Below are 25,858 nucleotides of genomic sequence, written 5' to 3'. Positions count from 1 at the left end.
TCCTTTGTGTCACACACAAAATACAATTAGTATGGCAATATTTGAAATTTTTTCTTGATTTTTCTATAATTTACAAAGTAGAAATCTTTGATTGTTTGTAGAACTCATATGTCTTTTGAGTTAAATCTTCAGCTAGAAAAAAAAAATGGATAATTGATTTAAGGGAATCACCTATCTCATAGGTCACTTTTATGTTTTCTATCCTTCAGTATAAACTGGTCACCTTTAAATTAAAGTTAAAAGTAGAACATGAAGAACAGAAAGTAAATATTGTCTTCAAGTGAATAAGTGAAAGACGGGGGAAAATGCAAAAGAAAATTATAATGCATTTTATTTATGTTTAACATTTGAAAAATGTAGTTGTGGTAAAATATTCTATTATCCCCCTTTTAATTTTTGACATATTTCTATAGAAGCCTTTTAAGATATTTCTTGGCCGTGTACTTTTAGTCACATATTCGTTCTCATTTTTGGCAAGATTTCATTCTGTAATTAACCTTATATATACCTGGATACTTATTTCAAGAGAAGCATGTAATACAAGTCTCAGGTTTTTTACTGGTGAACCCTGCAACTGGGTTCAGTTAAGGTAAGATTTCTCTTTTATTTCTAAACTATGATATCATCTTATCTTTCCTAAAGTTCATGATATCTGAAATTCTCTAGATGTCATGTTAATTTTATTATCTTTATTCCCCATATTGGTTTCATATGTTGAAGCCTTAGCTTTTCACATAGATAGAAAGTATTCCCCTTCAGAGCCTGAGTCATGTGCTTTTTAAAATCCCCATTCTACCGGCTAACCCTTGCATATAGAGACACACTGTATGTTGAGTTGAATTTTGAAACCTAAGCAACTTAAATCTTATGTGTTGGTGATGCAATTATCTGTAATCTCATTAAGTAAGCTTACTTTCCTCTAAAATATGGAAGAATCGTGATATCTGGAAACATTTTTGGTAAGATGTGAGCTCCATCAGGGTTAACCTCTGTATTAATCACAAAGGGACAGTTTCCAGACCAATGTAACACATTGGGCAAGTTTACACACACAGACACACACATCCCTAAGCACAGAAAGGTGAAACCAGTTGTAATACTGCGATGGTTTTTCTTCCTGTCCCATTTCTAAAAATCTTCAGTGAAGCTTGCTGTGACCACAGCAGTTTCCTTATGGTCACCATTCCTTCTCCTCTTCCCTGTCTTCAATTCTCAGCCTTTCAATGAACGTATAAATCTCTTCTCAGTCTACACCTGCTTCCTACGTTGCCGGGATGAAGGAGTCTGCTATAAATATAAAATATTTGTTGCACGATGTGTCAAGATTCTGTTAGGGTAAGAGGATGTTCTATTCAGAACCCTTTTCAACTAATGGGATGCGTGTTCTGTGGCAGAAGAGCCATCTGAGAAACTTACTGAAAAAGATTATGCCTCATACCGTCGGACCCTGAGTCCGAAAGTTCTCAGTGACTTCCTGTGTCTCTGTACGTTGAACAAGCTTCCCCGGTCGTACCACCGCACAGCCAGTCGTGAGAGCCATTGCCCCAGCGCAGATGTCACACGTGGTAGGTATTATGTGCTTAAAGGATGATTTAATGGGCAAATGAATGAGGCCAAAAAATATCAATTTAGAACCAATAAACCTTTCTATACTGAAACTAAATATAATGCATTTTTGAAAAATAACTGATGACGATGTGCAATTTGTACATATATTCTGTGGGAAAATCCATCCTATGCTCACAGTTAATACTAAGTTATGAAACAAAAATAAAACTAATTCCTTGTAGGTTGCTTTGTCAGCAGCTGTCATTTCCAAGCCTCTCAGTTGTGCCAGATTGCTAAAGGCAGATGAGATTTTAATTGTTTGGGGGTTTTTTTCTGCCATCTTATGTGCTCATTATATTACAACTGATGGAGTGTCCTGCTTGAATCTCTTCTGATGCATCCAGTGCTACATATTTTATTTTGTTGTGTATAAGAAAGGTTTTGGTGGCCTGGTTTGCATCTAAGTATTTGTCATTGGTGATCTGCCCTTCTACGTTATCTGTAAATATAAGAAGATGGAAATACAATGTGATATTCATAGTTTAGAGGCTATGGTTAGTATAAAACTTGAAAACAAACTCCCTTTACACATCTCTGCTTAATTTTTGTTTGATTGTTTTATCACTGAAGAGCAAAGAACTTAAATATCAGAAACAGTGATAACTTAGTCTTTATTTTTAAATATAAATCTTGTTATCTTGAATTTTGACAGGAAGGACTAGATTGTATAGTAAATAATACCCTAGAGAATCACATCATCATGGCAGAGCTTAATGGTATTGGTGTATATGATAAAGCCAAGCTTCCAGAGAAAGTGCCATGGCTAGTTCCCCGAGTACTTGTGGGAGGATTTATGGTTGCCATGCTTAGAACTTCCACTGGCATCTCTATACATTTCAACATCCATTCAGAAAAGTTCATACTTTTCATGCTATACTGAGGACTAGTTTTAGGGACCCTCTTTCAGACCCCTTTACTTCCTCTTCCTTGCTAGGCCCTGCATAATCAACTCATCTTATTAGGGAATGAGGTAAGAATTTAGAATTCTTAGAGGCAACAAAAAACAATTATTATAACATCTTTACCAAAAGTCCTTTTACTTTTCATTGAAGCTAATCTTAATCAGGTTATCACCCTCACTGGTTTATCAATCTTCTGTTAGTGATGTGGAGCCATTACTAGAACCCAAAGGGAAAGAATTATGTACATTCAGACTCTGTAAGTAGAGCATTGAGTGCTTTCTGTGTCCTCTATACCAACTTTTTTATAAATAGTTCCTTTTTAAGTAAGCCCTATTCAAAATATCTTATTTTGCATGCATCATCAATTTGTTGTTGGGATCCCAAGACAGGAAACCATGACATAAACAGAATTGAAGATAGGTGAGTCCAGAGTAATATGACAGGGAGGTTAACTATAAAATATAATTTTACTTGACCACTTACAGTCGATTCCTCCAAGTTACGAAAAATTAAAGAACAAGTCATAGGAAAGTAAGATCATACCAAATGTCACAATTATATTACTATATACTGTTTAAATCTCTAAATATCACCAATGCCTCATTTCTTTTTTTTTTTTTGCCTTATGTCTTTTTTTAGAAATTACATTAAATTAAGAAACTACATTAAATTAAGAAATTAAATTCATTCCCATTACTTAATGATGGCCAACTGAACAGTGTAAACTCAAATCAATGACTTCATGAAGGCCACAAAATAATTAACAGTTTTGGAGTTTTCAATACTCAGTTTGATACTTCTAAAAATACTAGGAGTTAAAAAGTATTGTCTCAAATTTATAAAGTGTCAAATGACTCTCTGCTTAAAGTTAAGCGATTCTTCTTGGACAATTTTATCTCTGGTATACATCATTTTGTATGTGAAAGCAAGAGAATTAGCGATTACTTGCTAATGATCCTTAACCTATCGGAATGCAGAAGGCGTGATCGTATATCCACATAATGGATTTTGCCAGGTCTAAGAATTCTAATTGTCTTCATTTAGCTCTCTAGATTGAAGTAATAGATACAACTTAGTTGTTGGGACACATTTCTACTCATTTCTTCAAATGTACATCTAGGAATCATGCCATAAATGTTCCAAACTCTGGGAATTTTGAATGGAAAGAATTTAAAAATAGGCTTTATTTAAGAACTATAAAATGATCCTTGTGTAGGCTAAGATGGGCCACTATCAGTATATTATATCATTTTAGGCTTAAAAATGATGCTGTAATAAAAAACCCAAAATCTTAAAAGACTTACATCTTGTTCATTTTATACCTTTCTGTGAGCTGCCTCGATCTCTATTCCGAGTCTTCTTCCCTTGGGTTACAAGTGAAGGAGCAGCATTATTAGAGACAGGGTTGAGGGAAAGGTGGTGGAACCAGAGGATGGTTCTCACAGCTTCTGTTCAGAAGCTGCAGCAGGATTGCTCATTTTGCATTGGCCAAACCAAATCAAATGACTAAGCCGAATTTCAGCAGGGTAGGGAATTATAATCTTGCCATAAGGAGAGGCAGCTCATGATTAGAACCATACCTCAGTTTACTTTTCGAAAATATTTTTTCCTGATGGTATCCTGAAATACACAGTTTATCTAAAAGTATGTCATAAAACCCAACATTTAAGAAAAATGTTTTCTAAATAAAAATTATATTAAATTATATATAGAATGACACCTGGACTTTTTTATGTAAATGTGAAAGTCACTTAATTAACATTGTGTGAGAAAAATGTTTTCTTCCTAATCTGATATAGGGAAAGAGCTTTCTTATATTTCTCAACTTCATAAATATATATACACCTGTCTGAACTTATTTTAGTGATGAACTACCTTTATCGCAACGTATTAACAACTCTGGAATAAAAGCAGAAATCTGACATATTGCTCTTCTAAAATGTGCAATTATTATTATAGCATGGCACAAGTATCCTTTTTATTTTTAAGATTTATTTATCTATTTATTTGACAGAGAGAGACACAGCGAGAGAGGGAACACAAGCAGGGGGAGTGGGAGAGGGAGAAGCAGGCTCCCCGCTGAGCAGGGAGCCCGATGCGGGGCTCGATCCCAGGACCCTGGGATCATGACCTGAGCCGAAGGCAGACGCTTAATGACTGAGCCACCCAGGCGCCCCAGGGCACAAGTATCCATAACAACAAAAACAACATGCATAAATGGAGGCAATGACTTCAATTAAAAATATATAAATACTTCAGATTAAGGATTAACATAAATTTGCCTATAAACAACATTTTCCTGTTTTAGAGATAAAACCAAAATTATATGAATTTATAGAAAAGCATCATATTTTCATCACATTTCTCTAAGATTAAATTTAAATTTCTTTTTGAGATCTTTCCATCAAGAAAATTTACCCTATAAAAATCATATTTTCTTCATCTTCCATCATCATTAAATACATATTCATCATCATTTAAATATTCCTTTATTATTAACCACTGCAGGGTTTTCTATAAAATCCTCAGCAAATTTCCAAAGTCCTTTATAAAAATAACTTTAAAAATATTTTTAGTATTTTTAATTTCAGGCTATTTGTGTAGCACATGTGAATGGGAAATATTTTGAAGTCATTTCTATAGTAGTAACTGGCTATTGGTAGGTATGGAAGTTAGACGTTCCATTCAAAATAGTAAAATTAGGTGTGACTTTATTCATATCTCTCTTCTTACTTGCAAGAGGAATGGGTGCCTAAAAAGGATAAAGGACAGATCTAAGCTCGCAGGGGAAGATATTTTTAAAGAGATTTTAAACCTTGGATCCTTTGACTTCTTCCTTATTCCCTCCATCCCTCCCTTCTCTGCTTCCCTCATCTGCTCCTCCCTCTCTCCCTCTTCTTTTTAAAGTGTAACCCATTTAAACACCATAGCACATGGTACAGCTAGCAAGCAACATTAAACATAAAATTTAGAATGGGAGCTGAATTTTTACACACTTGATTTTTTACAAGCATGTTCATTACCATAAAAATAGACAGGCCTGCAATTTAGAAATAATAACTTTGTTCCCTTTTAATGATAGGAGACAAAGCACATTTCAACGCATCAACAACATATATTGGGAGTGCACTTTTTATTGCTAATTTCTCCTAATCTGGAAATATTTTGGTATTTTTAAATTATTAGAGAGGAGGAAATTATAGTACAAATGAGTTAATTAATTTTTGCTTGAAATACTTATGAATGAAATCTAAATTCTTGTCTATCAAATAGAGGCATTCGTTTCATTGAATTGAATATTGGTTTGAGGAGAATATGGAATACACACTGAAAACACATTACAGCTGTGCCAATCTTTTTGCAGTTATTTTGAATAGTTGGCTATTTGCCCCATTTGACAGTTTGTGAACATGGTGAATAATTTAGCATTCATACCGCTGCTGTTTTGGCACAATTAACATGAGTTGCGTATCCGCTCTATTCAAACTGATTGCAATATGGGGGGGGAAGAGGATCACTGCCTTCATGTTCATTTCTTTGTATTCTGCTTTTCTAAAAATGGCTTGCAAGACAATGCTAAATAAAACCCACTGAAGACCACTTGTGTAATGACCTAAAAGCCAGTGAGGACATCCCTTTTTATTACATTCCTGATACCAATTTAGATCTGGTATCTAATTTTAGAATTTTCTTGGAGAGCCTGTCAACTGGATGCCCATGTATTCCAAGCATGTGCAAAATATTTATGGACTTCTGTGCAAAGCCAAAGACTGCCATGTCATTATGTATATTATCGTCCATTTGTCATTCTCCCTAACATGACTCAGACGCAATGACTGTTACACAATTTCTCTCTTATTCTCAGTGGCATAACTTGAATTTAGTCTTCTGTCATGCTGTTTTAATCTGACCAAAAAAATCAGTTATGATTTAAGCTTGAGAAGGGGTCAGGTTTGGACAAAATACTTTAAAAATATATTTACCATAGATTTTTTTTGTATTTAAATTATTTATCTTTTTTAAAATTTTTTATTGTTATGTTAATCCCCATACATTACATCATTAGTTTTAGATGTAGTGTTCCATGATTCATTGTTTGTGCATAACACCCAGTGCTCCATGCAGAACGTGCCCTCCTCAATACCCATCACCAGGCGAACCCATCCTCCCACCCCCCTCCCCTCTAGAACCCTCAGTTTGTTTCTCAGAGTCCATCGTCTCTCATGGTTCGTCTACCCCTCCGATTTCTCCCCCTTCATTCTTCCCCTCCTGCTACCTTCTTCTTTTTTTTTTCTTAACATATATTGTATTATTTGTTTCAGAGGTACAGATCTGAGATTCAACAGTCCTGCACAATTCACAGCACTCACCAGAGCACATACCCTCCCCAGTGTCCATCACCCAGTCACCCCATCCCTCCCATCCCACCCCCCACTCCAGCAACCCTCAGTTTGTTTCCGGCGATTAAGAATTCCTCATATCAGTGAGGTCATATGATACATGTCTTTCTCTGTTTGACTTATTTCGCTCAGCATAATACCCTCCAGTTCCATCCACGTTGTTGCAAATGGCAAGATCTCATTCCTTTTGATGGCTGCATAATATTCCATTGTGTATATATACCACATCTTCTTTATCCATTCATCTATCAATGGACTTCTTGGCTCTTTCCACAGTTTGGCTATTGTGGACATTGCTGCTATAAACATCGGGGTGCACGTACCCTTTTGGATCCCTACTTTTGTATCTTTGGGGTAAATACCCAGTAGTGCAATTGCTGGATCCTATGGTAGCTCTATTTTCAACTTTTTGAGGAACCTCCACGCTGTTTTCCAGAGTGGCTGCACCAGCTTGCATTCCCACCAACAGTGTAGGAGGGTTCCCCTTTCTCCGCATCCCTGCCAACATCTCTCATTTCCTGACTTGTTAATTTTAGCCATTCTGACTGGTGTGAGGTGGTATCTCATTGAGGTTTTGATTTGGATTTCCCTGATGCCGAGCAATATTGAGCACTTTTTCATGTGTCTGTTGGCCATTTGGATGTCTTCTTTGGAAAAATGTCTGTTCATGTCTTCTGCCCATTTCAACAAATGGTGTTGGGAAAATTGGATAGCCACATGCAGAAGAATGAAACTGGACCATTTCCTTACACCACACACAAAAATAGACTCCAAATGGTTGAAAGACCTCAATGTGAGACAGGAGTCCATCAAAATCCTAAAGGAGAACACAGGCAGCAACCTCTTCGACCTCAGCCGCAGCAACTTCTTCCTAGAAACATCACCAAAGGCAAGGGAAGCAAGGGCAAAAATGAACTATTGGGACTTCATCAAGATTTTTAATATCTTAATACAAACAGCTACTTTCCCAACTGCTCTTTTATCTTATAAGAATGTCTGAAAGGTAGATTGTGTTTTACTGCCAGAGGAATCTCTTTGTATTTGTTCAATGAATGTGTATTAATGTTTAGTACCTCATCTATAAGTTTAATAATACTATTTTTTAAAAACTGACGCCACGGTCTATTCTTAGCCCTATTGTAAAAGATTGCATGTTTTCTACATGGCTTAGAAAAACATATTTGTTTCAGATTGAATGAAAAATAAATCCTTTAGTTTTCTGCAGTTGTACTTCTGGACGTGGTAAATATTCATTCACTGAGGGGGCACCTGGGTGCCTCAGTCAGTTAAGCGTGGGACTCTTGATTTCAGCTCAGGTCATGATCTCAGGGTCATGAGATGGAGCGCTGCATCAAGCTCTGCTCTGGGTGTGGAGCCTGTGTAGGATTCTCTCTCTCCCTCTCCCTGTGCCTCTCCCCCAACATCTCCCCATCCCACCCAACCCCCCGCTCATACTTTTGTTCATGCTCTCTCAAAAAAAATTTTTTTTTAATTTAAAAAAAATCATTCATTCATTCAGTAAATATTTAGTTACACCTACCATTCAGGTACTATCTCAGGTGCAAGGGATATAGAAGCAAACAGACTAGGCATGGAGAATACTTTCTAAAGGGGGAAGACAAACAGAACCTACATAAGTAAAATATATAATTTGTCCAGTGAAAATTACGGCTATGAATTAAAATAGATCAGAGTTAGGGAACAGAAATAAGGGTTACAGTTTTAAAACGGGAGCTCAGGGCAAATGCAGCCTCATTGAGAATGTAACCTGGGAGTAGATCCCTAAAGAAGCTGAGGGAAAAAACAACAAACTATCTGGGGGAAGAGCATGCCAGGCAGAGGGTACAGCAACTCTTGGCTTTTGATGATTGGCATTCAAGAGTGCAGAGCTTAGAGGAACTCTTATAAGATGAGAAGCTGAATTTTATAAAATTCAGCAATTCCCTTGTGTGCATAAAGTTGGAGTAAAATGTTCTCTCATTATCATTCCAGTTTGTGAGTGTAAGATTCTATCATTTTAATAAATGTATTTGGAAAAACGTCACTGCTGGTAGCACATTTGTCTAGTTTCACAATGCAAGTGAATTTTTTTAAAAGGTCCTTTTTATTTCTGATATCACGATTGTGTTATCTGACATGATACACCAATATAAGTCCAAATGAATTGTAACTACATTAAGTACAATATCAGCTCTTGGTCACATGTCAAATTATTTAATTTTCCCAGGGCTCAGTTTCATCATCAGTCATATGGGAAAAACTTTTGTCTTGAGGAGGATTAAAGATATCACATGCGAGTATGTCTAGTTTGGCATCTGGCTTACTGTGGGAAATCGAAAACTGATGCGTGTTTTACAGTGGAATCAATCAGACTATTTATTATTAAAGTACAAGAAGAAACTTAAATGTCACAAAACAGGTATTGTTCGTATTTTCATGACAATCATATGCCTTACAAATGGAGTGCTTGGACGCAATAAAGGGCAGGCAGTAATATACTTCAGTGTTGAAGGGCATCCTGTTGAGGGCATAGCCTACTGCATCTATTTTCATGATTTCGTGTGTTGGGACCGCCTCCCCTTTTCAGAAGATGAAAGTGCAGGAGAGATTTAAGTGCTGTGCGCTGCCGCGAGTTGGCTGTGGGTCTTTCTTCTTGGTGCCTCCACGTCTCTCCTCGCTCCTAGTGATTTGCACACCTCAGTTCAATCTGTTTGTGTCCTGGGAGTTATGTGATATTTTAGAGGTGATTTTCCATCATGACTCCAGGGCACTGGGTTAATTGAATGTTGGCTTCATAGGACTCTGTTTCATTTCCCAACTTTTCAGATTCTGCCTGGAGCCCTTATTCTAGCCACCTCGTGCCATCAGTAGAAATGTTACCACCAATTCTGTAATTACCTTGACTATCCAGAAAGTGAAATATTTAAAATCCAGAGTGATTTCTCCTTCTCCCCTTTATTCTGCCATTTTCACCAAAAATGTCTGCCTTCTTCCATCCTTCAGTCATACATTTCAGCTTTCAAAAAAAGCCTTTGTTGAGTACCTAGTGTATGCTTACTGCTTAGTTTACAAGACAAAGAAGGTATAACTTTTCCCTGTGAAGAAAGGAAAGAAGGTGATCCTTACACAAATCATTACAACATATTTTGAGATTCCATTATAGTCACTAAGAGCAGAGCATGTCAGGAATCCAGAAACGGGCATAGACAACTGTGTAGAGTTTTAGGGAAGGGTTCAAAAAGAAGACATTTGAGATGGGTCATGAGGGATGATGGGAAGGGGATTTGATCACTAGAATATCTTGGGGTTTCTTATAAAAGGAAGCAGGTTTTGCTAGTTGTTATATCAAACACCCCTCTACAATTCTCATGCCTATACTCACACTGTAAGCTTTCCATACTTCGGATATAATTGGTATTCCTTTATCTGCGCCTGCCACTCTTAACACATTTCTTAGGAAATTTGTTTAGGGAAAATGAGGCATAAGGGCAGCACACACAAAAAGTGTGCTATTATAATATTAGAAGAGAATTCCATAAAGTCAGTTCAATTAGATTACAATCTCAAGTGGTTGTCAGTGCAGCTAAATGTCCTGTAAGAAAACCACTCCTGATATTTGTATTAATTGTATCAGACTCAGGATTATATAGTAAAACAATAAAGATAAGCATAATAAATTAACAATGCCTTTCACACCAGAATTAAATTCTATTATGTCTCTTTCCTCAAAATTAAGTGTATGGGGGGAAAAGGAAATAACTGATAAAAGGAAAAACTCATAGAAAGTGTATCTTTAACTAAAATAATACCATCCGAAAATTATGTTCTTCTTCAAATAATACATGCATGAGTTTGTGTGGGAGGGAAAAGGGACCTTCAAAGGAATGAAGAAAAAGTGAAATAAAATGCTGACCAAATACTTTATTACTATTATGTATATGGTTGTTAGTTGTACTTCTTATTTTAATAGCGCTTAAAGGGGACTTTAGTAAACAGATATACACATGGACATGCATGCATGTTTATAACAGAACAGAATGAGAACACGCAAAAAAAGAAAGGCAAAGGTGCTCTCCAGAAACTAAAAATTAGAAAAAGCTGGTTTCTTCATGTGAGCATTAAATGTCATTTTAAACTTCTCATCAGCAAAGGCTAAAAGGAAATAAGTTTCTATTGAATGATAAGAACAAGTACATCACTTCTTTGTTAGAGAAAAACTTCTTTTGGCACTAAATTCTGGGAGGAATTTATTATGTGTATTATTATTTGAGATGTTGATTAGTATAATGAATAGTGGTTTTGCAGACATTGGAAGAGTATAGTTCGTAAGATCATTCATTTTATCAGCCTACAGTAGAAGCTAAGGGCATAATATTACACTGTGGATCAGTGAGTCAATTTCTATGTGAAACCTGCTCTTGAAACCTGTTTTTACACTTGGGGGAAAAACGCAGAAATAAATGAAATCATTTGGGGGAAAGGAGATTTAACTTCCCCAATGTGGTGATGGTGAAGGAAAACTGTGTGTTCTCAGTAGTTTCCATCTTCTGAGTAGATGTTTCAATATTTGTTGTGAATTCAAAATTCTAGGATGGTAAGAAGTTTTTAAATCTCATTTCATATTTGAGAAAGGGAGACAGCTAGTTAGCTAAAATCAGCTAATTACTAGTTACTTATCTCTCTTGTAGTTGGTCTTCCCAAAATTCACTGCAATTCAGATTCTGTTCCTCCCACCAACTCTATTCTTGCCCAGGGCAGGGCTGATTTTCATCCTACCGCATCCCTCTCTCACATTTGGCCGACCTTCTTTTTTTTTTTTTTTTTTAATATTTTATTTATTTATTTGAGAGAGCACAAGCAGTGGGGAGGGATAGAAGGAGAGGGAGAAGCAGACTCACTGCTGAGCAGGGAACCTGCAGCAGAGGTTCAATCCCAGGACACTGAGATCATGACCTGAGTGGAAGGCAGACATTTAACTGTCTGAGCCACCCAGGCACCCTTGGCTGACCTTAAAAGTTTCTAGCTGGATGTCCTTCCCTGGTTATTTGTCTCATTTTCCTGTTTGGGGTTCTCCTCCTTTGCCTGTTCCTTACTGCCATCCAAGTTCTGTCCTCAGCCGACTTTTTCTCTCTACACTGATCCTGACTTCCACATATATCCCCGCCTTTGTGTCTGGCATTTGAGCTTTACACTGATTTACCACGCTGGTTTTGTGTACATAAAACAATCTTCTTAAGACCAACAGGTTCACAGTTGAGCCCGCTTGTCTTTCCTCAGGCATATCCGTTCCTCTTCTCTTACTTGAATCAGTTAATGGCTCTATCCATCTGTTCCATGGTCATGGCAATTATTGTAAATAATCATATTATTTATAATATTGTCAGAACAGCATATGAATTGTGAAATCCCACTTTTCCATTCTTTTCTTTATCAAACCTTCCCCCAGGACTAGCATGCCTCCTTTATATTTACCTGATTGACTTCTCTCTCCTATCCATAATCTACTACCCTGATTCGGTGCCTTGTCACCTCTGGTGTAGACTGTTACAATAGAAACCTACCTGGCTTTTCTACCTTCCTGCTTGTTGCTAGTAGTTACCTCCTCATATTGCAACCAGGCTCTTTATCTAAAAAGCAAATCTACCTATGGCTTTCTCCTCTTTAAAGTCCTTCTGTGTCTTGTCATCACCTATATTAGAATCTCAAGCATGACTCTATAGACCCTTATTGATTTGGCCCCTGCCGATTTCTCCTCCCTCTCCTCTTTGCAATTTACACCCTGTTAATGGTAGAATTGCTCCCATTTCTTACACTCACACATGCTCTCTCCTGTTATGTGACTTTGTACTTTGGCTGAAGCCCTGACACGACCTCCTCATCTTTCTTCACCTGCTCTCACTCATCATTTAAGGGCCCAGCTCAGGCACCATCTCCCACAGAAAGCCTCTGTAAAATCCTCGTTGGGCTAAATGCCTATCCTCTGTGCTATGGGAACAATTAGCATGTGTTTTCTTTTCATGTCACTTTCCTTTTACTGGAATGGGACCTCTTCAGAGGCAGAAATCACAATTTTTGTCTTCCTGCAGCAACTAGTTCAGTACCTGGAAATGAATGATAAAGATCCATTGAAATAAGTTGAACAAAAATTATCATCGATAGTGCTGTTGCCCCTTCCTACCAAATGCATATCTCAATGTAACCAAAATGAGAGAAAGGTAAATTGAACATGTGCATTTTGGTCTCTGTTCACCCTTTCGGAGAAAGAAATTTAACTTTTCTTCCCCAAATGGTAGGAATAATAAACACTCTCTAGAAACTTCTTCAGCCAAACTTTTCTGCATCATACCAACTACATTTAACATCAGAACCATGGACTTGAACTTCACCCCACATTTCTAGTTCAGGGACTCGAATAGAAGGTATATTATAAATATGTTTGATTTAACAGATTAATATTTTGATATTGGGGCTATTATAAATATTTCAAATATTTTAACAATAGTGCTATATAATATTTTTTACATTCTAATCCCCAAGTGAAATTACAGTTTTAAATGGAGCAATATGAATCATTAAATTCTGACTTCTAACTAAAATAATTAAATATTGTTAATATTTGTAAATGATAAATTTCATACTATGGTTTGGAAATACACTTTAGAATACAGTATTTTAGGCAGTAGAAGGAACCAAAGGTGGAGTGTATCTAGTCCAGCTAAGTCATTCATAGAGAAGGATAGTGAAGCCCCAAAAGAAATTCATTATCTAATAAGACATAATTGGTTAGTAGCCAAGCTGGAAATAGGACTCATGTTGAGTTTCTCTCATCAGTTGTACTGCTTGCCTCCTTACTTATTATTTAGAAATATAATCCATGTATTTGGATCAAATATGAGACAGCACCCACCCATTGCTTCCAACATACACACCCCACCACGTGGAGTGGTTAAATAATGGAATCTTTTTGTTGTTGTCACTCTTACTTGGACCACTGAGAAACATGAAAGGCTCATCTCTGAAATTAATAGAATCAGTAAGTTGTTACGGAACATTCATCTCTGCTTTGCAATTTTATTACAGACTTTTGTCAGAGTATGTGTAACAAAATGGAGGTCTATCCAAGAAACATGACATAAAACACTCAGAAGAAAAAGAAATTTAAAGTGCAAATATTAGTAACAAAGAAAGTAATTTTCTCGATATTTAAAATTTAATCAATGTATGTAGGTCACTAGCCCATCACTTGTAAAACAACATACTACTTAGATGTTGAACATCATTTTTAGAGAATTGAATATACACAGTATCCATTTCTTGTAATGAGACTCAGGTGATAGTATTTACCTTTAGACCCATTTACAATGCACTAATCAGAAACTTGCAGTTTTCTATATCCTAAGAGTCTGATTTCTGAAAATAGCCTTTATCACTTTTTCCAAGGCTGAAATCTGAGAGTAATTCTTCAGAATAAGGAAGTGGATCAAAGCCCACTGTTCCACTTGTTTTAAGATGCCAGAAATCACACAACTTTGTATTATTCGAGAAAGAAGAAAAATATTTTATTACATATCATTGAAAACTATGTCAGACTAGCTAAATACTTTAAAATGACAAAAGTAATTATCTTTTGTCTATGTTTTAAAGTTTGTAACTAAATGGCATCTAGGAGATTGTTGGTGTAATATTTCTATAAGTTAGCATTGCCGCTTCAACTCAATTGTAGAACTTCGTGGTAGGAAATGTGTTCATTTGTTTTCGAATTCTTACAATCTTTGCACAGTGCCTGGAACAGAAGTTCAATAAATGTTTGTTGAATTACATTTAATGTGTGTGTATATATGCGTTCGTGTACATGTACATCTATACATAGGTATATGTTTATGTACATATATACAGATGTACATATATGTGCATGCATATAAAAATACATAAGACTAAAATGTTTTATAATCTGTGGAGAAAAGATATGCACTTATTTCAAACCCCTCACTATCTCACTGTTTTAAGGTCCTTGTTACTTACACAGTCTTATTCTCTCATTGCAGTATTGTTTCAGTGTAGAGCATTTGAAGGGAAACCTGCCTACCTCACCAACAGCCCCAATAACCTCCGGGGAAAAGGGTGACACATTTTTCCCACACCTACTTACACAGGAAGAAGACTTACTCCTTAAATGTTATAACACCTGATATTTAGCTTATAGGTCAGAGAACTGGGCAAAACGAAAGCCATATCTGTCAAATCTATACCTAATGAAATTCTATTATTTAAGGATATTTCATCACCCTACTACAAAATGCTTTTCTACATATCCCAAATGAGAACACGGTAATTTCTTCAGTTAAATATAGTTTTTAAAACATAGTAATTTTTGCTCTTTTTTTTTTTCTTTTTTAAATAAGCAAATGGTCATTGACCAATTTTTTTTTTTTTTCTTAATCCTGAGATTTGTTTTTCACAGCAGTCTTCATGGGCTCAGGAATACATGAAATTCTTTGACTCTGTTTTTGACAGAATGGGCAGAGTTCTTCTGAAGACCTTCAGATTTCTTTCAATGCCTGTTTTTGCTGTTCATCTGAAAATAACAGTTTTGACAGCCAGCTTTGTCTCTGCTACCAAGCCCATCCTGAATCTCCATGACAATAGTCAGGAAGTCATTCACTTACATTTATGGGGGACCCATTGTGTGAAAGGAATTGCACTAGGAATGTAACAGGAAACACTCCATATGAGCCTCACTATTGAAATGTCCTGTAATTAAAGTGGTATTAAAGACAAATATATTCATGATATGTGCACTTAACTGACAGAATGAATACGTATAAATATGCCCAAAACACAACACATACATATAAAGGTTTAGTTCATAATGCAGCACAGTGGGTATTGTGGTGACTACAGTTAAGATAAATTATCTTGCAAGATTTTGTAGAGAATTTATTATAAAGAGGGGACTAACCAAATTACAGATAGAAGAAACTAGGAAGGGAATACTTACTATAATATTATGTTTACTCTAATATTACACCTGGAAAAAGATCGTTTACCCATTTTTCACAACATCCAGTCACTCATTTCCACAGTTGAGAGAAAGGACGATAGAAAGTATCGCAAAGCCTATTTAATGAAAACACACAAAGAAATAGAAAAAGAATGGCAATCAAGGAAAACCTTTAGAGTAAATGAAAGGGCATCTTCGTTTGTGCGATGAACTAAGTTTTTTAAAATTCACGATGTGAAATTGATGGCTGATTTCTCTTTTCGGATACTTTCAAAGCGTAAATGTATTGTGGAGATACTAGCATTTCAATAAATCAGAATGGGAAGAAAGCTGTAGTGTCAGTCATGTAATTTTTATGAAATTATTCGGAAATGGTATGAGGCAAAGGAAACATGATCTAGCTGCTGGGGTGGCAGACAGCCCGCCACTGTTAGATAGCTCAAGTGGCACATCCTGCATCTTGTTAAATGTAACTCAATCCAGTCTATTTCAGCAGAAGGGTCTTTATTTTCATCCTGGCACTCCGGTCTTAAAGTAGACTAAAGCTTAAGTTTGTTTAAAGCTACAACATGATTATTCCTATAAAATAATTAGTGACATTTGAACCACTTTCTGATAGACTCAATTTAGTGGGAGACTAAGTGGCTTTCCACATTTATTGAATTCACATTTGAAAACGCTGTTAACTACACTGGAAACACAGCATTTTTGAGGGAGTCCAACAGCATGGACTTTTAAAATTCAGTGTAGGTTTATAAAACACGATTCTTTCTTTAAAATCTGCTTCACCTATCCCTCTGCTTATGGCCGATAACGTCTAGAAAGTTTTGCCATGGACTGGTACTTAGGCGAAAATAGAAACTGTAATTCTATTCAGATTGTTGCGACTGTATTTTTATACTTTGCTATGTTTTAACTTCTGGCAATTATTAAGAAAAAATAATTAGGAAAATGCACTTATTTTGTAAATTAAGATATCCATAATTTATCTCTGAATCGAAATGGTGTTTGGTGGGTATCTGTGTAGACTTGAGAAACTCTTCAAAGATCGTTGTGTAGTGTTACTCGTTGCCACATCTTTGCCAGTGTATTTTAACAGTGATAATAAAGGTAAAAGGGAAATGTTCCTGTTGAAACTATTATAGTAAAACTTTCCATTAGGATGGAAAATTAACTTATTTACCAGCCAATCAAGATTCCCTAGTGTTCTGAAAACAGCATGAAAGAAAATTCTTGAACAGTTAAAATACTAAACAGTGCTGTTGACCTGTGAGACTTAATGACTTAAAATATAAATAGTAGCAGGAGATATTCCCAAAATAGTTATACAGGTGTTTCACCTGATGACCTAAACTTCTCTGCTTCCCAAAGTTAAGTATGACACTTATCTGGGAAAATAATTTGCTCTGAAACATAAATACTAACGTACGAAGCTTGCAACTTAGGTTATTAAAACTCACTTGCATGTTGAGGATTTAGTGCCCGTAGTGGGTCCTCTTCTAATTAAGGCTTGATTTACCATAAAAGATACAATTCTTTCTGTACCGTACAAACTGTGAAAGGTGGAGGATCTCAAATAAACATCTGGCCAAGTGAGTCACCACCAATTTGTTAAGAGGTGAAATGCTGTTCTCCTTCAGTCTGCAGCTGCCTAGAGTTGCCGGGCTGATTAGCAAAGGCCACCTCATACTTGTTAAAGTCATGGTTTCTTACTACCGCTTTCTCTACTCTTCGTATTCTAATTTAGATATCTTATTCTCTGTGGTCAAACCTGCTGCACTTGATATGTAAATTTGGAGCATTTAAAATCTAACATGCAATACTTACAGGACAACTTTTCAAACCCTAAAATTAATAGCAGCCGAGCTCCTCCATTCTTCTTTTTCATCTAACATTTGTAGTATCTACTGCAGGGATTCTGAAGGGGTCATCTTTTCTTTCTCCAAGAGGGCATTTTAGAATCACTGTTTTCTTTCTCAACAATATCGACATGATGCCCTGGCTCCTCCTCATTTTCAAGTCTGATGCCCAGAGGTTGGGCCAAACCCTGTGACCACAGAGGCTGGCTCCCTTGGGTGTGGATGCGGAAACTTGGCCTAGGAACCCTGACTTCCTGGATGTGCTTGCATTGGGCAATGCCAAATGTGGTATCTGATTTGATCTTAACAGGCTTTGGGAAGAGGGGGATGATCAACTTCATTTCTAGACAAAGAAGCTAAAATTTCACTTGTATTGCTACAAATTGTAGTCTTGTGCTTTAAACCTACATATCCTGTCTCATATAATACATGCATTTTCACAGTCGTGGTGGCTTTCTTTCTGGGAGTTTTATAACCACCATTCTTAATTTTTAAAACGAAAAAAAAAAAAAAAGAACTTATTGCCTGCCATTTGGAAACACTATACATTAGGAAACCCTGTTAGAATGCTTATTTCAAACCCTATTAGCAACATACTATCATCATTTGAAGGCTAAGGAAATCTGAAGAGAGGTCTCTAATCTGAGAAGAAATACATAGCTGTATAATAATAATAAATAATAATAAAACAATGACACTTCCCATGCTTTGAAGGAGGAGCCAAAGATACTCTCTTTCATGGGCTGTAATATCATTACATTAGCAGCATTTTAAATGAGCAAATTAGAACTCTCTGTAATGCTACTGTCTACACTCCAATACATGCTTATTTTCAGAGCATGGAAAACTAGTGCAATTATATCTGCAAATAAATTATTTCTACCAGACTATTTATTAAAGTTGTGAGATTTCTGGGCCACAGTATTTTCACTACCTAGGATATTTTTCCTCTTACACTTTAATGAATTAATTAATTCACTAATTAATAGGTTAAACTTTACTCTGTGCTGAATGCTATGCTGAGCACTGAAAATAAGATTTCAAAAGTTTCTTTTCCTTTTTGAGATTAGAGTGTACTGAAGAACCTTATAAAGTAGTGAGAGCTATAATAGATATATGCACACAGCATCATAGACTCACAGAAGAGACAGCTCCTGGAATACTCATAAAACAATGTGAAAAATCATGCAAGACCTTTTCTGTTCTTTCTTTCTTTTTTTCAAGCGATCTTATATCCTGAGTCCCTAATGCAAAATCCTCATATAGGCAGATTAACTTTAGGGGAATACAATAGCCTATAATCATAAGTAATCCAACAAAATATGTAGACAATCTGTCATCAGCTAGGGTCTTCCACAATAACAGAGAAGATAGTATATGAGGAATGAAAACAGATACAGGGTTTGATGAAAAGAAAATAGTAGTCTACCTCTGAAACTAATAATACATTATATACTAATTAATTGAATTTAAATTAAAAAAATAAAAATTAAAACAAATTTTAAAAATTAAAAAAATAATAAAGAAAATAGCAGTAGAGCTATATTTTAAATAAATAAATAAAGCCCTCTAGGCAAAATAGGCACAGAAAGCTTTGCAGACAGTTTTTATGCTTTGTGGTAGAAGGTTACCAAAAAATAAAATATAAACTGGCGCTCCTTACTGGGAATACATATCACTGTTCTCAAAAAAACTTGGAATTTGTTTTGCAAGTCACAATGATTGACACCTACGTGATTCTCAAAATTTTGTTGAATGAACAGGTAAATACGAAATAAATAATGCGAGAAATATGGTAAGTAAAATGTTTTCACAGGTAACTGGATTTGAGAGTAAAGAAAGAGTCTATTTACAATCGCATCTCTGGAACCATGTGGGGTTTGCCGGGTTCCACACAGTGGCAAATGCCTTCAAACTCGCGTTGACAGCCCAAGAAATAGATTAGTATGTTGAGCTTGATTCACTCAAATTTAGTTTTCTTATTTCTCTAAACATTTTTATTTTGGCTTAACAGAATTGAAATAGGGTTCACAACATCATCAAATCTGTAGTAATTATTTAATATGTCAAAATGAGATCGCCAAACACTAAACCATCTGATTCTATCAAAACCAAAAAATCAAATGCCATTTCTACAAAGTTACACTGAAGAGAAATGCACTCACTTATTATTAAAAGCTGTAAGTTCAAAAAATTTTTATGCCTCAAATAGAGTTTTGTAATATTCACTCTGTTAGGTATTTGGGGGTCTTTGCTCTAAATTACCAAAGCCATGGATCAACTCTTAAAAAACAAGCATGGGATTCATCACATTATCATTTAAGTCCTCAAGTCAAACCATTTTCAACTTGGATCTGTAATTTAAGAAGAGTCAAGGTTGGGCATATTGGATGTTATTTCTCTTCTCATCAATACAGCAGGCATGAGAAAATGAATTTATGTTGATTGATTTTCAAAGAGATTTATTGTATGGATGGGCCCTGAGGAAAAATGGGGAAGATTTGAATTTTCTTCGTAAATCATTTAATAATAATAATAATAATAAATTGTTAGCTGATAAACAAGACATTTCCTAACCTCTCCCATAAGGTGACAAGTGCTCTTGTAGCCAACACAGTGAAATGAAACCTGGCATATCATTCTAACCCCGCCCCCATGCCACAAAGGAGAAAATAGGGGTGCATAGACTGGACCAAATGATATTTAACACTTGAGACAGTAGAGAAGAAGGAAGAAAATAACTGAGGTCTTTTCTTCCTAACTCTTGCAATTTGGAGAAATCTGTGCCCTTGAAAACCAGAATGCACTGTAGATTTTGAGTCACCATTGCCAGACAGTTGGGTTTGCCATTATAATAAACCCTTTTAAAGACCTTTAATTCTAGGTTTCAGCATTTCTGCTCTCCATCATTATCAGTTGCAAACTCTTTAAAAACATTTTTAAAAAAAGGAGGGGGGAGGCCTGTGCCTAGAATATAGAGATTTTAGGAAACTTAACATCTGAGGTGAAACAGTGGGTAACAAAAGGAAACTATATGCATCTGCTTTGCCGGAGTCAGATGTAAAGTAATCCTTGAAACACCCCTACATAGTTTCTTCATCTTGTTTATTTAATACAGATCTGCCTATTTATTTATTCGGTGAGAAGGTGTGTGATATGCCTTTACTGAAAGCCAAATAATTAATAACTTCATATTCTGAAACACTCAACAGCCAACCTGCTCGTTTCATTGGTATTCCATGGATGCCTCATTTTTTCCCCTTCACTGCCTGGCCTGTACTGATCAGTATTAACAATGGGATTTTTGTCTCACTTGAAAACTTTCTTGTTCCATTTGAGTTGAGGTGGAGACACTTTTAAAAAAAAAAAAAGCAGGTATTTTGATATTTTCATTGTTTTGTTATTTCAATATGTTAATATTCAGGGACACTGCATTCACTTATCAGATAATCTGATAAAGAAGCTGTAAGTGATGACAAGCTCCTTAAAGAGAGGGTGGAAAAGAAAAACTCCCATGTTTAAAACATTTTAAAATGTTGAAAAATACGATGGCTTTAAGACATCAAAAGAAGAGAGACTAGATAAATAATCCTTCATGTTCCTAATAACTGGATTTTAGCCACTTCTGGCAGCTCTGATTCCAACCATAAACAAAATGTTAATGCATCCCTTTTTTGTCACTCTTTTCCATCCCCCACTCAAACTTGGTAACCCAATAAAACTCACCTACTCAGCCCCACAATTCAGATCCTCAAAGAAAGGGAATCTACCACCTCACCTTACCATTCAAGAACTTCCGCTATAATTTCTGATACCCTTAATTGTCTAAAACTTTTATTAAAATCTGCAGCCACAAGTAATGTGACTGGCCAGATTCTAATCTCCTGCATTCATCTAACATTTATCACTTCAATTCATTTGAAAAACAAGGAGTCTTTTGAGTTCCCTATTTACCTTAAAGTATCATGAACATTGATGTCACAAGAGAAAACACAAAACAGTTTTGTTTTGTTTTGTTTTTTTCCCAAGCTGTTACAAAATCATCCCAGAGGAGGGATGAGCTTATTTTCCTGAAATCTCCATTTATGGGGGTGGGGGGGGCGGGGGGAGAGAGGGGTGTGGGCAGGGGGGTTAAAGAGCAAAGGAAGAGTTAATGCTTCCCTAGAGAGTGAATTCCCTTTGCCTTTTACCAATTCCTCCTCTCAACTCATGCTTTCACGTGTTGCTTATACTAAAAGCATTCACAAGGGTCAGATTCTGAAAAGTTTAACTTAATTTCTTAAATATTGCTTTTAACCTGCCACCCCCAGCTCCCAGTGACTACTACAGTAGTTCTCAAATCTATCATTTTTGGCTAGAACATAGAATGCATCAACTATTTCGTTTGCCCAATTAATAAGATGTCTTCTGATCTTCTAAAGAATGTTTTCACCCACGCAATTCTTTTTTAGAAAAAGAAAAGGTTTCAAATTCCCTGTACCAGAAAAACCCTCATTAAAAATGAATTTCCAACATGAGATGTCAGAACAAGGACAAATGTTCGACTACAACATTTGCTGTAATTCTGTTGATCAGAGGCCTTTCTCATAGAACAATGAAGCATCCCTTGAAGAAAAAAAAAAAAGTAAGAAATAGCAGATGTTAGATGGAAACTAATATCAGGGGTTTTTTTTGTTTTGTTGTTTGTTTGTTTTTACGTGACTCAGTTGAGTAACACCTTGGAGAGGGTACCGAAAATTTATCTGTTTTTAGTACTGGTTAACCAACTCATTCTAAAATTCTGAACCCAGGTATTTCTGACCCAGTAGAAAAGGTCATCTACTTCTGTCAGAAGCACATATTTTGGGAGCAGTGCTCTATTCAACCACAATAAAACAGGGGTGGAGTGGGATTACAGGGAGAGGCAAGTGTGTTTACCAAAGTGCACCATAACTTCAGGTATATTTAACGCACTAAATTTTTAAATACATCTAAATTATATTTCTCCTTATATTCTTCTATGCACAAATATAGGAAGAGTTTTCTCCTACCACTCACAGTAAGATCCAGGGTATCTATAACCTGAGGAAGTACTTGGAATACCATCTCACAAGTTAGAACAATCATTTCTGCTCTTAAATTACAATGTTGGTGGCCATCCCAATTTGTTTCATAATAAATAAAATTCAGACAGCAGGCATTTAAAAAAATATCACATCGGTTTTATCCAATACATGCAAAGGTCAAAAATACATTTTCAGTGGAGAAAGGCTTTAGTATGGATCTTCTCTGACTATCCAGGTCTTTGGGGTAAAACAAAACTTAACCAACCTGATGGGAAGTTGGAAGTGTTGTTTCTCTAGGAAATCAAGCACGCCACCCAGAAAACTGTCACCCTCACTCGAAAGTCTTTGTAATCCATCTCAATATGGAGTGGGGTGAGGTTAAAAATTGCTGATTTACATGACAGAAATGTATATAACAGCCTGGTCATCGTAGTAAGCACCTGCTCAAATTTGACTCTGTAGTAGGAGTTAATCACATCTGAAAAGTTGAAATTTAAACAGATATTAGGGATTCACCTGCAAGTAAAGTTAATTATAGCACATGATATAGACTGTGAGTTAGAGAATCATGGAATGAGAGACTACTTTGAGAAAAAAGCAAAATAAAATTTTTCATTTATGCCTTAAATAAAATTTAATGTTAAAGGTCAGTATAATATTTCTGACTTTTAAAGAGTAGTAAATGATGCGCTAAAATCAATGGCTAAGGTAAGAAATAGGGCAGACTTATTCATGCCAGAGTTTCGGCCACAGACTGTCAGAATAGGGAGTGATGTTCCTTGGGGGGTGAATCAAAATTTCAATTTCACCCAGATTTTGAAAAGTTCTGATAAACACCCACCCAGATCCACCCCTACCTTGTTTCTACCTCAGCTGAGAAATATGTTTAACCTTCATTATCCTTTATGTGTTTGGGAGTATAAGAAAAAAGTTGAAAACGACTTGAACCCTGACGAAAGTCAAAGACTTCGAAAGAGGTAGAAATATAGATTCCAAATACTTTTGTATTTTTCAGGCATGTAGTTTTTCTTTTCTTTTCTTTTAAATTACAGTTAAAATATCTATGGCATGACTACACTTTTCTATTATTTTATAATTTAATCAGTCTAGCACAGTTATGCTTACCCAAAGAATTTACTGTTTTCATACTTTTAAATAAAAAGTCCACAGATAAGCAAATGTGAAGGTGAATTTATTAAGCTTTCAAACATTTGAAAAGACACAAAGATCATAAAACATTTAGAGGGTAAGAAAAATATCAAACAGATAAATAATGAAAATGGGTTTTTTTTAATTATGTGTGTGTTTCTAAACATGGGGTGTCTGTGCTACCAAATTCCAGACTTCAACATTAATTTAAACTACTTGTTTTACAAAATTAAATAACTCTGTCCTGATTTTGTGGTTCAAAATCCAGATTGAATGTCTTTCCTCCCCATGGATTCAATTCTGATCCTCTTTTATCTGAATTTTACCTACAACCTTTCATTTTTTCCTGGAACACATCAGAATGTTTCAGAATTAGACATTACGCAAGTGAAATGGATACATTTCTAAATTTGCTTATCCTGTTTAGTTTTGACAAATATAAACTTGTTCCTCTACCCTAGGTACCAAGATCTAGAGAAAAAATAAATATTTAAAGACATTTAAAATGCATATTAATGAAAATGGTGCAACTATTTAAACTAATTATATGTGATATTTCAAAAGGTAATTCATTAGTCCAATCCTCTAAGTAATCCCGAAGTAACATGAATTCCTCTGTAGAATAAATGTCTATAGAGAGTAATCCATGGAAGACAGACAAGCCTCTTGTCGTTTGTAGCCTTAATCCATTGCCTAGAGCATGAAGAGTGCTCAGGATAACAAGTGTGGGAATCAGTAAAATCAACATAATTTTTGGATTTTATTTTCTTAACAATACTGACTGATCAATAGGCTTGCCGAAACTGACAAATACAATACGGTCAGTTTGATGAATCAATCTAGTGAAGTAGAGAGAATCCCTCCATCCCGTCCCCCATTGTCCCTCCTTTAAATTCTCTTCATCCTCCTACACACACACACACACACACACACACACACGAAGAGAGACAGAGACAGTGACAGAGAGACAGAAGAGAGACGGACGGACAGAAAGAGGGGGGGGGCGGGGAGATGCTTTTTCCCTATTGGTCTGTTGACATTAAGTCCTGAAAGCTGTAATGGCGATGCTTAGATCTTTTTCCATAAGAATACTAAGCCACTTTCAGTAAGTGTTTACGTTTGTAATTGGGAGACTCACCCTCTTGTTTCAGTTGAGAAATTTCCATACTATTGAAGTAGGGGTCTCTCTTCTGTATTTCAATTGTGTGTGTTGTATGGGGGGCAGGGAGGGCAGAGAGAGTTGAGGAGTAAAGAGGGGAAAGTTCTGTCCTATTAACTTCTATATATCCCAACCCCCCAAATCCTATAAGGATATCAGCTTTGGGGAAAATCAAAAGAAAAATAGAAGAGGAAATTGAAACACCTCAGACAAAATGTGTATTTAGGAAAGAACTAATAGTGTCTGTATGACTGCCTGAACACACACATTCATGTGCACAGAAAATTTAGTAACCCTTCACCAGGTCATGAAGACACAGAGATACTCTCTTTACGTTGGTCCTTGACACTCAGCAGGGACTTTTGTGAACTTTGTCATCTTCCTCTGCCCTTTAAACCAAAACTAGGGAAGTGGCTTTAATTAATGAGATGTGTGATGCATTACAAATGTTGGCCAGGGCATTCCAGAAGCTGGAAAACCATAGATGTTTTTAAATTCTGAGTATCCCTTTGAGTTGTAATTTATAATTCTCAGTGGACCTATATTTGTCTTGAACTGATTGTTGAAATGGGCTGTACTAGGAATTTCTTCACTGAAATTGCAGTGGGGCGGGGGAAGGGGGGAGTTGAGCCAAGGGGGTTTGTTGGGGAGAGGGAATGATCCCTAACAAGGCTTTAAAACCTTCAGTGGTTCAAGTTATAGTGGTGAAAAAGATACCCATATAGACACATATGC

Source organism: Neomonachus schauinslandi, chromosome 12 (assembly GCF_002201575.2).
Source record: "Neomonachus schauinslandi chromosome 12, ASM220157v2, whole genome shotgun sequence".
NCBI classification, from domain to species: Eukaryota; Metazoa; Chordata; class Mammalia; order Carnivora; family Phocidae; genus Neomonachus; species Neomonachus schauinslandi.
Note: the sequence above shows the minus strand (reverse complement) of the source record.